This window comes from Belonocnema kinseyi, chromosome 10 (genome assembly GCF_010883055.1).
Source record: "Belonocnema kinseyi isolate 2016_QV_RU_SX_M_011 chromosome 10, B_treatae_v1, whole genome shotgun sequence".
In the NCBI taxonomy this organism is placed as follows: Eukaryota; Metazoa; Arthropoda; class Insecta; order Hymenoptera; family Cynipidae; genus Belonocnema; species Belonocnema kinseyi.
This window is the reverse complement of record NC_046666.1, coordinates 17,826,644-17,841,901: the sequence shown is the minus strand read 5'-3', so window position 1 is coordinate 17,841,901 and position 15,258 is coordinate 17,826,644.

Here is a 15,258-nt window from a genome sequence, read left to right as displayed (position 1 = left end):
TCCCCGCAAATCTACTGAATTTTTTAGAGAAATCAGACTCAGGACAAAATCTGATCGGGCATTCGAATATCTACGAAAATTTGTTCTTTTTGATTGCAAGTTAATATTTGTTTAAAAATTTTTCCTTTTTTTAAAAAATAATTCTTTACTAATTTAAAGTTAATTATGTTGTTTTTAAATCAATCATTACATTTTGGGTTGATGAAATAATCTCTTTCGAATGGAAATTCTGCAATTTACTCGAAAATGAGCCTTTTTAAATAGAAAACTCATTCTCTCATTTAAAAATTTCGCCCTATGGTAGAAAAATAATCTTTTTTGGTTGAAAATTGGTCTTTCTTGGTAGAAATTCCAATGTTGTGTTAAAAATGCAATGAAGTACAATTTGGAATCTCAATCATGCGATACCTAAATTAATGTAATTTAAAAGGATTTGTTTTCTAATTATTTTACTATTATCTCTAAAAAAATGCATAAAATAATCATCTAGCAAATATTCCTCTAAAAGATCAATTTAGAAAACATCAGTTGCAAATCGGGATATGCCTATATAGTGAACGTCTCATATATTAGTTATGATTAGAATAAATTAGTTATAATTAAAATTAGTTTAAAATTAGTTAGAATTAAATTAGTTATGATAAACATTAGTTATAATGAAAAAATGTAAAACTATTCCATTTCAAAAAATGACACATTTAATTCGGAACACAATTTAAATAAAACTTTGACCGGCATTTCTCATATAATGCTTTCTTGGTATTCTTTGACAAGCTTTCAGGAAGTTTTCTAAAAAAAATTACACTCCTCTCACCAGTTTTGCCTCACACTTAAGCTAACTCACGAAATAATGTAATCTCTTTTTTCTTGTTGCAGAGTTAAGTTTGTAGTTGGAATGCTTACCTAATTGTGAACCTATTTCTGGTATTTCGTGAAGCGTACCCTCTGCCTCATCTGAAAGACAGTATTCTCCTAAAAAGTATTCTATTATCTCTTCCGAGCACCATGTTTGTAAAAGGATCAAGTCTCCTCCTGGTATGTGCTAGGCGATACCTTCTAGATGTAAAGCTTCTCCTACAATCCTTCCTTCTCCAGATGGTTATGTAACGGGAGTTGAAACCAGAGATTTTAGTATCATAAACTAATACAATTTGTAATACTAAAATTACACAACAAAGACATAAATTTTCTAACATCGCACAATTATTAAACTTATTTCCGTTGAAAATTTTCTTTCAATTTTCAAATGATGTTCTGCCCACCGAAATGAACATTTTTCGGTACGTTCGGGCGGATCTGCTTACTATCGCTTTTTTTATTTTTACCCGTGTCAGTTTTTTCTGCTACTTTGTCAATCAGGTTCAAAACTTTCTGGCTTTTATATTGCTAAAAACTGCGCACATATGTGTGTTACAACTTTTGTTAAAGCCATCATTTTTTTCGAGGTATTTAGTCTTTAAAATAAGGCCAAGAAATAATATAAAATATTTTTATACTAATTTAAGTCTGTTATTATGAAAAACCAAGAACATTATTTCAAAGAATTAATTTGTTATTTTTAAGTTAGTTTTCTTAAGAAACATGCAGTGTGAGCCTCAGCGACTTTTGCGCCATTGATGAAGGAGAAAAAATACGGAGTGTTGCCACATAGGAAGTCAGGGCTCAGGAGCCCCTATTTGCCTACAACCTTCATGGAGTTCTCCAGGTGCACCTCACCTCGCCCTTTTCACTCATTGGCCGGTAGTGGAAACATTAAAACTAATTAAAATTAACAAAAATCAGTGGAATGAAAAACAAAACACTATGGTCAATCTCCTTTATACTTATTTCACGTTTCGGCCTGTTTGGAGATTTTAATATCCGCTGTATTTATTACTACTACGTACATACATCTGTTTAGAATTATTTTATTCGATTTTTATTTTACCAGTATCTGCTAGTTTTGTAGCTATTGTAATCTTTTCACAACAGTGATTTATAGGTATTTGCTTCTACATTTAAAAAAAAAAATATTAATTAATAGTTCTGTACATTAATCTCAGATTGTCTTTATCTTTTTAAGCTTTAGTTCCTTTTTCCTTTCTTAGAATTTTTCACAAAAAATTATTTGATTATTGTGAATAAAGTTTTATTCGTCACTTATTATGCCCAGACATTAGATGTTTTCAAGATTGCTTTTAATAGCACATTAACTATTTATTCAAAGGATTCTTATAGTTTTCAGTACTTTCTGATTGAAAAGCGTCGAATTACAGATGCAAAAGAAGCTAGTTCTTCTGCAAATGAAAATAATCGGATCAGATTCAAACCTTTTGCTGCATTTAGGTTTTCGTCGATACTGATATTTTGATTCCGGCAAAAGATTTTTATATCTAATTACTATATCTTATCTTATTACATCTGGTATTTTGGATGGAGCTTCAAAACAAGGCCTAATGAAGCTGAGTATATGGATGTCCTCAAACTCTGCTATCGTTGTGGATCGCGGTTTTTGAGATTGTCTGAAGTTCTTAATTCTTGGTTTCGTTTCCAAAATGCCTCATTTTCTCTCAGAATGATCGCAGCCCTCGATGACTATAGCAAATGAATCAAGCCTCGTTACTAACGTCTAATGGGTGAATGAAGCAATCAATGGGTTGATAAGAACGTGTAGAGCTTTAACTGATTTTTTTTTCAAATAGTCGAATCACGTTGATTGGGAATTTATTCAGAATAGCCTGTACACTTTGTAATGATTTATGATGTCCCAGAAATCATAATCATCTGAAGCAGGCTTAATCGTGTACCGAGGAACATCTAGCGGATGATCGCATATATTCCCTTTTTGTCCAGAAACATGAGGAGGGCATTCTAAAAGTACAAATCCAGACCCGTCAAACATCTTCTAAGTGTGTAAGTTACAAATAGAAACTAATGCTTGACCGAATCCGATAAGTGACTGGGACTGTCAGTGCAAAAGTGGTGCAGGGTTGGTAGGATGTTGTTTCCAAACTGCTAGAGTTCTACGGTATCTCGGGTACGCTAGACATCAACAAAACTCTTGCAGACCTTTACCTAAATTCCAAAGTAATTCAAATTATACTTCGTGTTGATCAAAAGGCGAATGAGAAGCAACAGTATCTTCAGATTAACAAACTGATTCTGATGAATAAAAATTTTTTGGGCTACGTAGGCTCTTTGTAACCATGAATTCTGATTAATCCTAATCTAATATACCTTTTCTCAGAAACAGGTCTCTCTAAGTTAATTTCGAGCATTTCATAGGAATCATTGCGAATGTATCTGATAAAGTAGAATATTTGTACTCTTTACATGTTCACAGATCTAATATGTAGAGTATAAAAATAAGCCCGGTATTAAAGGAAAAATATCTAGAGAAATCAAATGACTTTCAGGAGAAATATTTTCAAAGGATTAAGATACATAGTTTAATAAATAAAACACTTTTGAGACCAATCAGTAAAGTGCCTAAGAATCGGCCTTATTATCTCTCCTCCCTTGCATTCAGATAGTTGAATTGTCAACCAAATTCAATTAGATCCATTTCCAACTGAGAATATTTAATTGTTAGATGAAAAAGACAAATTTTCAACTAAAAATAAATCATAATAGCAAGCTTTTTAACCTAAAATTAATCATTCTTAACAAAAAATGGTTAGATTGTCTTCTTGGTTTATATTATTTTGGCTAGCATGCAAGTGGACTAATCAGATTTTTGTGAAGTGCAAAATTAATATCTACCTTAAAAATCAACGATAAAGCATTTCTATTCAAGCCAGGTCCAGGTTATCTGCTGGTTGGTCCGTGGCTTATACTTCCATGCGTACAGCTTTTCTCACAAGGCTTCCTTATCCTTACGGACGAGGATGTGAAGCTGAAAAATTAAGATTCATCCCGCTTTTTTCACATAAGCACCCGTTCCAGGCATTCGGACTTCAATAATACACTTTTCCTGGCAATAAAAAATTACCACTGATGATAAGAGAAAACAATTATGAGTCTAAACCAAACAACCAAAAAATTGTTATAGGAACATCGTGTAATGAGCTTCTTGCATTGTTGGACAGTTGCAATGCCCTTGCTGTAAAATATACAAAAAAATATTCAGTAATATTCAAGGAGGTCGGAAATAAACACTAAAAGTTATATAATAAAACAATTTTAGTTAAATAATAATATAAATTAATGGCTCGGACTTATAATAGTTATAGTCCAAAATATTAAAGTCATTTTTTGTTTTTATTTTTATTTTGATAGAGTGCACAGGGAAATCCATGTATATATTATCAGTCACAGACACATTTTTCTAAATGCAATCAAGTGATCTAATAAGAGAAGTGTGCCTAATTTGACATATTGGGTAAAGTTTGGTTTTTACTTCCTCATTCACGGACTGGGACTAGTTGCAGTAGACTGGATTGAATAATTGATTTGGAAAACTCTCAGCTATTCTAAATGAATGAATAAAATTCACTAAATACAAATTAATTTCTTATCAATCCATTAAATAGTTACAAACTAATTTTGGTAGCAATTTCAAAATATACTTCTTATGATACAAAAAATTTTTTTTTTAAATTGCTGCTTATTAATGTAGGAATGACATATAATCAGCAGAGTTATACAAACGGAAGCTTTTTGAACTAGTAACCATTTCTTATTGGTCTTATGTTTTTGAGGTCGCTGAATCAAAATCCGGTGACCGTTTTGCACCATCGGGTCAGGATTTATTTTGAACCTAAACAAACACTCAAAAATAGAACTTTTAGTTCACTGGATTAGAATATAATGCGGATAAATTCCTGTTCATAGCCTTTCTGCTCCTAACCTTAAAACAGTCAAAAGTAACCTTAAAACAGCCTCCAATTATCCCCAATGAACGATATTCCAGTTATAGGGGCCAAATAATCCTGTAGGGAGTTATCTTATGTTTCTTGGATCGCTGAGTGTGGATTCAAAGCTTTTTTTTCTCTGAAAGGTGTAAGTCCATACTTAACCTCAAAAGATACTCTCCCAAAATTTCCCAACAAGTCAGTTTTGTTATTCTAATTTGAACAATTAGCACATTTGAATTTTTTCATGTGTTTCCATGTGTGTAACAAAATACGGCTCATCCAAAAAAAGTCGAAAATAACCTCAAAAGTCACCTCAACCCGCGAGCTTAGCCCATCCGTTAGTTGGATAAGGAGACACGATATCGTTGTTTAGGCGCATACGACACTACGATGGGTTTTAAAAGAAAGTACTAAACTCACAGTGACGAATAGAATCTGCGTAATTCGCGCTGGCAAATCGAATCTACGCAACTCGCAAGGAGCAATAGAAAATGCGCAACACGCAGTAGCGAAAAGAAACTACGTAACTTATAGTAATTATTTCTGATTTTGAGTTATCGTCCGAAACCGTTGGAGTGTGTCGAAAGACGTAATTAAAACAATTTAATTTTTCTATTGTTTCATTTAATGTCCATTTAATGGTCTTAAATATTAACTTTAGGTTATACTTTATTTTGTATTAATTATAAGATCCCAAGAAACACTCTATTATCTCTAAAGTTATTACAGTTAAATTGTGAATTCTAAAAAACTTTCAACATGGTCTCCCAAAAACTTACGTTTTGTTACTTGCGTAGTTTCTATACGCTACCGTGAGATGCGTCTTTTCTAATCCCCCTTGTTTGGGTTAAATTTTTTGTTAACAAAAAGGGCTATTTCCCTCTGACCAAAAGTTCAGGCAACTTATTTTTGTTGTGCCTGATTAATCTGTAAAAATGCAAAATAAATATTAAGGAAATTAAAAGAAAAAGTGGAGTGACAAGAGAGATTCAAAGAGGAATCCTTTTTTACAAATACGCGCATTATTTCCCCAGGTTTTAGGTATTTGCACAATTTAAATTTTTCAAGGATTCGGTATTATCATAAGAGAGATGGTAAGTACCTATTCTTGTAGATGGCCTTAAAAATGTTTGAAAAACGATTTTTAAGATTTATTTCCTGATACAATGATAAAATTATTACTCTATACAATCATAAAAGTTTTTACTAGATTACACTCTTGTCTGTAGAAACATTTTATACGTAACGTATGTAAGATATACTATATAATATGTCGTAAAATATTAAAATAATCAGTAGTTACAATTTTAACCAAATTTCCTATTAGCACGTTCACTAAACAGTTTTTCTTCTTCTAAATTAAAATGCAGACCGTTTTTACTCTCCTTTCTACCTTGACAGTTGTTCTGAATTCTATTGGTGAATATGATATTATAACAATATAATAATATATAATTAAAAGAAGGATTTTGCTTTTGATCTCTCTAACAGCATAATTGGAAATCCCCCGACTTGCAATCGTAAGTGTTGTGGTTCGACTTCCAGTGGAGCGATTGTTAGAAGATCTTTTTTAAGAAAAATATAGGTTTGAAAAAAGGGGTTACAGTTTAACTCCAAAGGTATAAGCTGTAGATATATAAGCACCTTTTTAAATATATAATCGATCAGAGTTTTTACCAATATCCCGGTATAATGACATGTGCCCCTGAAAATAAAATTAATAAATTACTCTTTAAATTTAATGCATACGACCAACGAGTTAATTTCACGATTAAAACAGAAAATAATAATGAAATTAGCTTCCTCGATATAACTCTTTACAATGAAGATAACAGTATCACTACTAAGGTTTGCCGTAAACCATCATGGTCAGGAAGATATAACAATTTTAAGTTTAACACTGCAATTAGGGATAAATTCTCTGTAATAAACAGCCTGGTTGATAGAGCAGTTGCTTTTTAAAATATTAAATATAAAGTACAGAACCTTCAAATTGTTGAGAATACTCTTCAGAATAATGACTACTCTCTAAACTTCATTATATGTATTATTATACAAAAGAATTTTTAAGAATTTAACAAATCAATTGATTTCAAATAAAATTAAGGCCCTTTTAATTGTTTCACAAAAAACAAAGACATAGTTCCTGCTGCTCTTAGAACCCACATAATTTATTTCAGTTCTTATGAATGTGGTAACGTTTAAATTGGTCAAACTGAAAGAAACTTTAAACACAGAATTAGAGAACATGAAAATGATTGCAAGAAAGATTGGAGAAGAACATCTCTAGTTTCTCACTTTCACACTCTTGATCACAACTTTGTTTTCTATAATGCTAAAATATTAGAAATCGAAAACAACTAGCAAAACCGCACATTTAAAGAGATGTTTCAAAAAGTAAAACATAACAATTCCGTGAACAAACGCAGAAACGCCAACTTTCTTATCGATATACATTATTGTCTTATTTTAGCCACTATTTCAAATCTCCGTTCTGTTCTTCACCTGGATGTATTTGGTTAATGTGTCATAACATAACTTCTGGTCGACTGAGTTTACACTTTTATCAAACGACTGCTAAATTGAAAGGATAGGAAAAATTGTGAAACAAGTGGCGTTATTTTTCTAGTATGCCTATCGAAGTGCATCATATTCAGAGAAAACTATCGAAATAAATCTCTCCCATGGACCTTTTTAAATAATTTTCCTTTTATACTGCTGACCAAAATTTTAAGAAGTTATCCATGGAAAATTTCCCTTCTATCCTCTGCCTGTCCTCTAAATATTGCTACTGATTCATAGAAAATCAGCATAGAAAACATCTAATCATCTCTTTCTTGCTCCAGAGTTAAGTTGGCAGTTCGATTGCTTACCTAATGGCGAACCTATTCCGGGTGCTCCTCGCCGCAAATCTTCTTTCCCTTCTGAAAGACTTCATTCAGCTGAGAGTTCTCTTGTTCCGGCCGACAATCCTGTTCGTGACAGGTCCAGGTCTCCTTCGGGTGGGTCAACGACGTCTAATTCTAGATATATAGCTGCTCGTGAAATGCCTTCTTCTACTCGCGGACGTGACCTGCTAAACGCCAATGTTGATTTAAATTACAATCCTGGCAGTTCCATCGCTTCTCCTTCCGGGTTCATATTTCCAACCACAAAGCTTCCTTCTCCTGACAGAATTGGATGTGGACTTGAAAATCTTCCATTTATTCGGCTTACATCTGTGATGATCCCGCACCGAATGTTTGAACTACGAAGATACACTTTTTCTGTTAATACATCAATAAATATCAGAATCACTAATAAAGGTTATGCACCTGCGCCAACCAACGAACAAATTGTTTTATCAACATCGGATGGTGACATCTTCGCAATATTACAGAATTATGATACTCTATCCGGAATTTATTTTTATGAGAAGAGCACAAGAGTCCAAAGACGGGCAAAACTAAACATGTCGAGCAGAATGGTTACCGCATTGACCCGCGAAGAAATCTCCGAAATTCGTGTTGGACCAACAAACCCAATCACATCGTATTTTCAAGTGACGTTTGTTAACCACGCGTAACCTACAATATTATCCATCATTAAATTCAAAATACAAAATTATACTATTTGTTCAAAAATTTCCTTTCATTGTGAAAAATTTAAGTGTTTTGTTTGAAAGACATATTTGACCAAACTTACAGTGTCTTCTTGAAAGTATTTATTTTTATTGGAAAATTCGTGATTTTTTTTTTAAAATAAATCTTTTGTTAAAAAAGTATTTAATCCTGGTTAAAAATTGCCCTACTTTGATCAAAATTTTCCTTTTTTAATAAATAACTGTAACTATTTCAAGTTAAAGTTTAAACTTTGTTGCCCTAAAATTCAGATACTCAGTTGAAGATTTATTTTGCTTGGTAGAAAGTTAATTTTTGTTAAAAAATGACATTTGCAGATTCTAACGTCAAAAGTTTTTTTTAAGGCGTTATCTTCTAAATGATGAAAATGACTACTTAGATGATATAAGAAAAATATAGTGAATTGATTTCTGAAGACGTGTCAGTTCGGAATTGTTTTCTTTTATGTTTTTTATTCAAGCTTCACAATATCCTGAATCAATACGTAAATACGAATCAAATACATATAATATGCTTAATATTTTATCAAGTGTTTATTGGCAATCTTGATGAAAAAATTGCAAAACGGTGTTTCTTCCTATGTACAAAAAGTATTTTTCCTAAAATGGCTTCCCCCTAAATAGTAATGCTGGCCTAAATGCCGAGCTATGTACACTATATGTTTTTGGGACGCTTAGGCTAATTTAAATGTATATTTCAACCCATACCGACAGGTTTACAATATACCAAAAAAAAGTGTTTTGACCTGGAGTTTTGACCTTGTTCAGTTTCTGTTTCCGGTGTCGCTGAAACTGTATCTGTTGTCTGTTTCACCCCATTATGTCAGGTTCTAGACATAACCTGAATGGGCAACGGAGCAATTTTATTATCCGACCAAGTCTCTGGATTAAGGTGTTAATGCCATTATGTCAGGCACCGGTGGCTTGGACCACAATCTAGTTTTACAAAACATCTCTGCTGTAAAGCACATGCCTGCTGTAAAGAATACTTGAATCTACGCTACGAGAACGCGAGAAACAAATCAAGGTCAGTGTAAGTAAAAAAATTACGTCTGTTATTTTAGCAATTCATGAGGTTCTCTTAGGGCAGGCCTTCTACACACTGCAATAAAACAGTGTTGCGAAAAGAAAATTATACATATACATTATTTTGAGGTTACGTCGTTTTTCATCTCTGCCTTTTCCATAATCTGGAAATTATTCATGAAATGAACTTTTTTGATTGCCTGCAAACAAGGATAGTTCGAGGAGATTAATTACTATGTTTATTAGTAAGTCCGAAGCTTTTAACCGAAAATATTGTATAGTTTGGAAGTAACGCTGAGGTGAATTGTGACACACATAACCTCGAAATATACACGCACGTTGTTAGCAATATCAACAATTTTTTGATAAAAAAACGCAAAAAAAGTGTGCGGGGACGTCCGTTAACATGTTCGCTATAATTTCCCAGATTTTGAAGGGGAAATATTTTTTATCCTAGGAAAAAATCCGGGGAATCTGACACTGGACAAATCGATACTATTTCCTAAGCGCTATAAAAATTAATTACATTTTGCTGAATTAGAACTTTTTTCAATTAACAATTTTCTAAGTCAATTCTAAGACAATTTTCTAAGTATCACATGCCCTTAACGTCGATATTCAATCAAAAGTTAAAGAAGAGAAAAGAGTGAAAAATCCTCCTCATTAGCTAAAAAAACAACATGCTAACGTCAGAAGAAGCCTAGCTAGCTCAAATTATGTATGGGTGATCAAAACGTTATTGGCCGATTTTTGACACTTCCAAAAAATTTCCATGTCAAGAGTTCTGTACGGTTTTAAATTTCGAAACTATTTTTCGGCCTTGGCCACTTTTTCTTCTTATTTACCTAACTGCGATTTTCGTCTTAAGGCATGTTTCGAGATAGTTCGTCTGGCATATCAGGTCTAGGCGAGAATTCTTTCTGTAGATTTTCAAATCCATTAACCTGCATGGGGTTCTTGAAGGGAATACAAGGGTGAACTGCTCGTTCAAGGCAAATTATTCTAATGACTTCTTTCCCTCTATCGACTCTATTCCCTCTACGATTCGCAAACCGAAAAAGTGATCCAGAAATTTGGATATCGCTTTCACGCCTAGAGAAAATCGGTCTTAAATCAAGATTTGAAAAAAAATTGTATTTTTCCTGCCTGATATGCTAGCCTCCCCAATTATCACGGTTGCAGAATTGTATGGCGATTTTTTGAAAGTAATTTATAAATGTCTGAAGGATAATGAAGCCACTTTGGGGACTGAAAGCTGCGAAGTAAATTAAAAGTTTTCCCTATGGTGAAACTCTGCATGCTTCTAGGCCTATTGCGAGTTCTGTTAATCGCTTTATACACCTCAAGGCTGAGGAAGGATATAAGGCCTGTTTTATTCACTGTTTAACAAAATCTCAGAGACGAATGACATTATAAGCAATGATCCCACCGACTCAATCTCGGTTTCCCCTGTAGCTTAGACGAATACCATAATGGTGTTCATCCATAAGCCGGGGGCAGGATATACAGATATTCCTCGTTGACAATGAGATTTGTGCTGCCCCTTCAATTAAGATGCCTCTTTGATGGACATGACAGAGATGGGTTTGCCCAGTCGCATTGTTAACTTTTTGGACCATATAACCTTGCTCATAAGGGTGCAGTTTCCCTCCGTAGGTTATTAAACCATCTTTCATCACGCTGTGCATTGTACGCGATCGTAGACTCACTTGGAGGACCCATATTGATGCAATTTCCATTAAGTACACTAGCGCAATCAAACTTCTCAGTGCATTGGCTAGAATTAGCTTAAGTGCGAATAGAATGTCGCTGATGATCGTTTACCGCAACCCGATTGGGTCACACTTTGAGTAGGATGCTCCCTATCTATCGGCACCAGTAGTTTCCTGCTCAGTAAGCGAGACTGTGTGAATATCTCGGTCCTAAGTAGAGTTACGGGTTTTATTAGGATGATCCCCTCGAGGTAGTAGTCTCAGAATCAAACGAGACAAATCTGGGACTCAGAAGAAGACAACGTTTTTTCCTGAAGAATGATGTATGAAGGGACTGTCCTATTATCGCTAAGTTAAGACTTTAAGTTAAGAAAATCGCCAGGACGATTGCCGCAATGATTTGGATTTTTTGGGCTGGTTGGGATTTTTATCGGAATACTTCCTTCCGTAAAGTAGTGTGGGTGAACTGCCAGAACGTGCTATATTGACGGGACCTGTCTGAGATAAAGTACGAGGTCCCCTGTGATCCCGACTTTGGGCAAAATAATTAAGACGGTCTGGATCTGGAAATGTAATTTAAGTGGAAGAAGATGGAGAAATATAAGGGAAGGGTCCTTATTTTTATTTTCAGACCGGTATCAGTTCCCCAACTAGGACGGAATGTGCCCTTTTTCTCTTCCCGATGTTAATATTCAGATATACCAACCTCACAATTTTAAATTACAATAATTTCTTATTAAGTCGTATTAAGACTCTTGTAATTCTTATCTATACACATATGTGTACTATGCCTGATAATACATTTTACTGCAAAAACGTTTAGCATAATGATAAAATTGTCAGAAGCGATTATAAAATTTTAAAATTTAGTTACGGACACTTCAGGTTTAGGTTCACATTTAAAAATATTTTTAAAATTTACATTAATGCATCGCTTTGTTTATATATACGTCATTTAACACTTTGTGCAATCTGGAACATATATAGTAAAGCTTCCAAATAAATGCGACAGTTTTACGAGTATTTAAACAGGTTTTTGTCGCGAATTTATTGACTTTTTGATTATGCTATTCCCAAGATTTAACCTTCAAGCGAAATAATCTCGTTTGACTGAATAAATACAAAAATTAAATAATTTAAGATACCAAGAGACATTGCGTGAAATTAAATTTTTTAATGATAACCCAACCTAAATTGTAATTTTTCAAAATTTCAATTTACGCAAAACTTAATAACGTACAACATTTTTTTATTTGTAAAAATAATTATGCTTGAAAAATAAGCTGCGCTACATTTAAAACAAAAATATTAAGTGCTAGTAATTATCGTGCAAAATGAGGCAGTTAAATTTATAGGTTTAGAATTTCAGTCAATTTACAGCGACCGATTGGAAGTTTTAATCTTTTGAACCACATGCTTGTGTCTGCTTTAGCTAGTCTAATTTACTGCTGGTGTATCCTAAATGCAGCTCTTAGGCATGAGTCAGAACGCTTTGGGAACACCAAGAACAATAGAAAAATACACGAGTGACATTATGCTCACGATGATTAGAATCACCACCCAGGTATCCAGGAGAATTGCTTGGTATAAGAAATATCAGCAGAAATCGAATGCAAAAGAGAAGAGGGCTGATAGCATTACTCTAACAGTGAATATTATTCGAAATACCTTCACGGCTCTACAATCTCCTAACATTTTTAAATAACTTGGAATTTTCAAATAAATTTTAAAAATATCTATGGGTACTTTAAAAAAATTTATAAATGGTTCCCTCAAATAAGAATTGTGTCTTATCTACGCGAAGCGATTCAAAGATGACAGCCCTCAGCAATAATCTCACAAGCGCACCGGTATGCTTTTTGGCATGCGGTTTTGGCTTTCGCCTAACAGATTAGAAGGTCAAGTCTGTCGCAGGAAACGCTTGCATTCAATTAGCAGAGCTAAGTTTACTGTGGATATGTCCTGGATGCGACTCTAAGGCACGCATGTGTATAAATAAGCATATACAATGTCAATGTGTCTAATAACACTTATATCGATGAGGTCAGGGTCCTCACAAATTCCAGTCATTCATCTTTGCTTCAGACAAGTCTTGACACGGTTATCCAATCCGAAGTACATACATATCTCTCTTGAGTACCTTTCGACGACACTTAATGCAATCCTGTGCTTGATTGCACCTGAAGCATAGATCTTCAGGTCAACCATATGGAATACATAAATGATATTATGCTCGTAAATATTTGAATCAACGCCAAAAAAAACTCAGATGAATTAGGTAGTGTGAGAGCTGGTAGCAAAAATATAATGCGAGTGAGGAGGAACTTATGGCGTGGACCCGTCAGATACTGTTCGTTGCGATACAAACATTTTGAAATGGGATGGTAGGTGTAGTTTGCCCAAGGTGCATCAATCTCTCAATGCATCTCACAGATGATCAGACTATGAGAGGTTGAATGAAAAACATTTTATTTGTCATTGCAGATCATCGACAGGAAGTGTTGATTGGAACACTTGGTCTCGACTAGAAACATAAGGGTTGAGCGAAATTATCAAAAATAATTTTTCTTGTGGAGTCGCTCCTCCAGGTCCGAATTGAGACAGCACCAGAAAAAAACTCACACGAGCAGCTTCTAGACAAGATTATGCGTAGTATTTTTCACATAAATGTCCGATGCTAGAAAGTGCGTCATGCACAATCCGAATTCTTATCACAGATTATATATGGTTGTTTAACTAAAGTTGTAGCGACGCTTATTTAAAGGCTTTCTGCATGCCTGTGCAGTATATTGTATAGCAGTTATGCTCCTTCCGATCAGTCAGTTTCGAGAAGTAAAAGTTTTTCGCATAATCTTGGTTTCTGCCTTACTCCCTCCTTGGTAGTTTCTAAATAGTATATAAACGATAACTGTGAAAGTATGCCCCTACACGGAGTAGCACAATTAATATAGTGACAGCTTTTTTAGGAAAAATACATCGTTTTAAAAATTTTTAAATTAAAATTAAAACCCTTATTAGAACTCTAAATTAGATATTAAAAATCTACCATTTAAATTATATTATATTGCTGAACCTTAAAAAACTGAGAGATATATGAAAAAGCTTGTCGCTGAACAAACTGCAGTAGAGATATTAATCAACAGAGATAGCAAGCTGAAAACTTTCGGAAAGTCCCTAAAAGTTAAATTACCTAGCAAAATCTTGTTAAATAAAAGAAGAATACAACGACTAAATTTGGAACACAACCAATAAACAAAAACCAAAAATCCTATTGTAATCTGAAAAAATATATATATAATATGTTGTGTTTACAATAGATTGGTCTACTGACCTTCATTGAATTCTCAGGTATCAAAGAGAGAGTACCTTTTCGTCAGTGCTGTCAGTTTCTACCATTTAAATTTTTTTCACTTGATAAGGGTACTGTACTAGTACCGAAACGTTCGTAATGCAATTTCATTTATTTATTTATGTTCTTTATCTTTATTTCATTGTAATTTGATGATAATAAAAATAAAAAAAACGAAAGAAAGAAAAAGAGAAGGAAGGGGAAGTGGATGGATGCCTTCTCATTTTTCTTTCCTCTGTTTCATTTTTGTCCGAAAATTTTATTTGTTTTTTTTTTTCAGCTTACGAAAGGATTTAAAAAATTTTTTTTATTCGTTGTGGTCCAAATATGTTTATTGGATTCTTGTTTTATTGAACAGGATTTTGCATAACTTTTATTATTGGACGTTAAATGGGATTTTTATTTAGGATTTTCGTCTAATTTAAATTTCTTAAATTTTGAATTAACCAGCACTCCGTTTGTAAAGGAAAGTGAATGCAGTAATAGTGATACTAATGTCCAGATGCTTAGCATAGTTAACTCTGTAAATTGTGGTCCTATGCAGACTAATCTCTTGGGTGGTTCCAAATAATTTTCTACTTTTATTATCTACTGCACAAAATGATGCAAAGTCATTATTTAAAATTATTTAGTTAAAGTGTTACCTATTTTTTTTAAATATAAGGCACTTGTTAATAAATAATCAAACCAGAAATAGGATTTGAAACAAGAACTCCG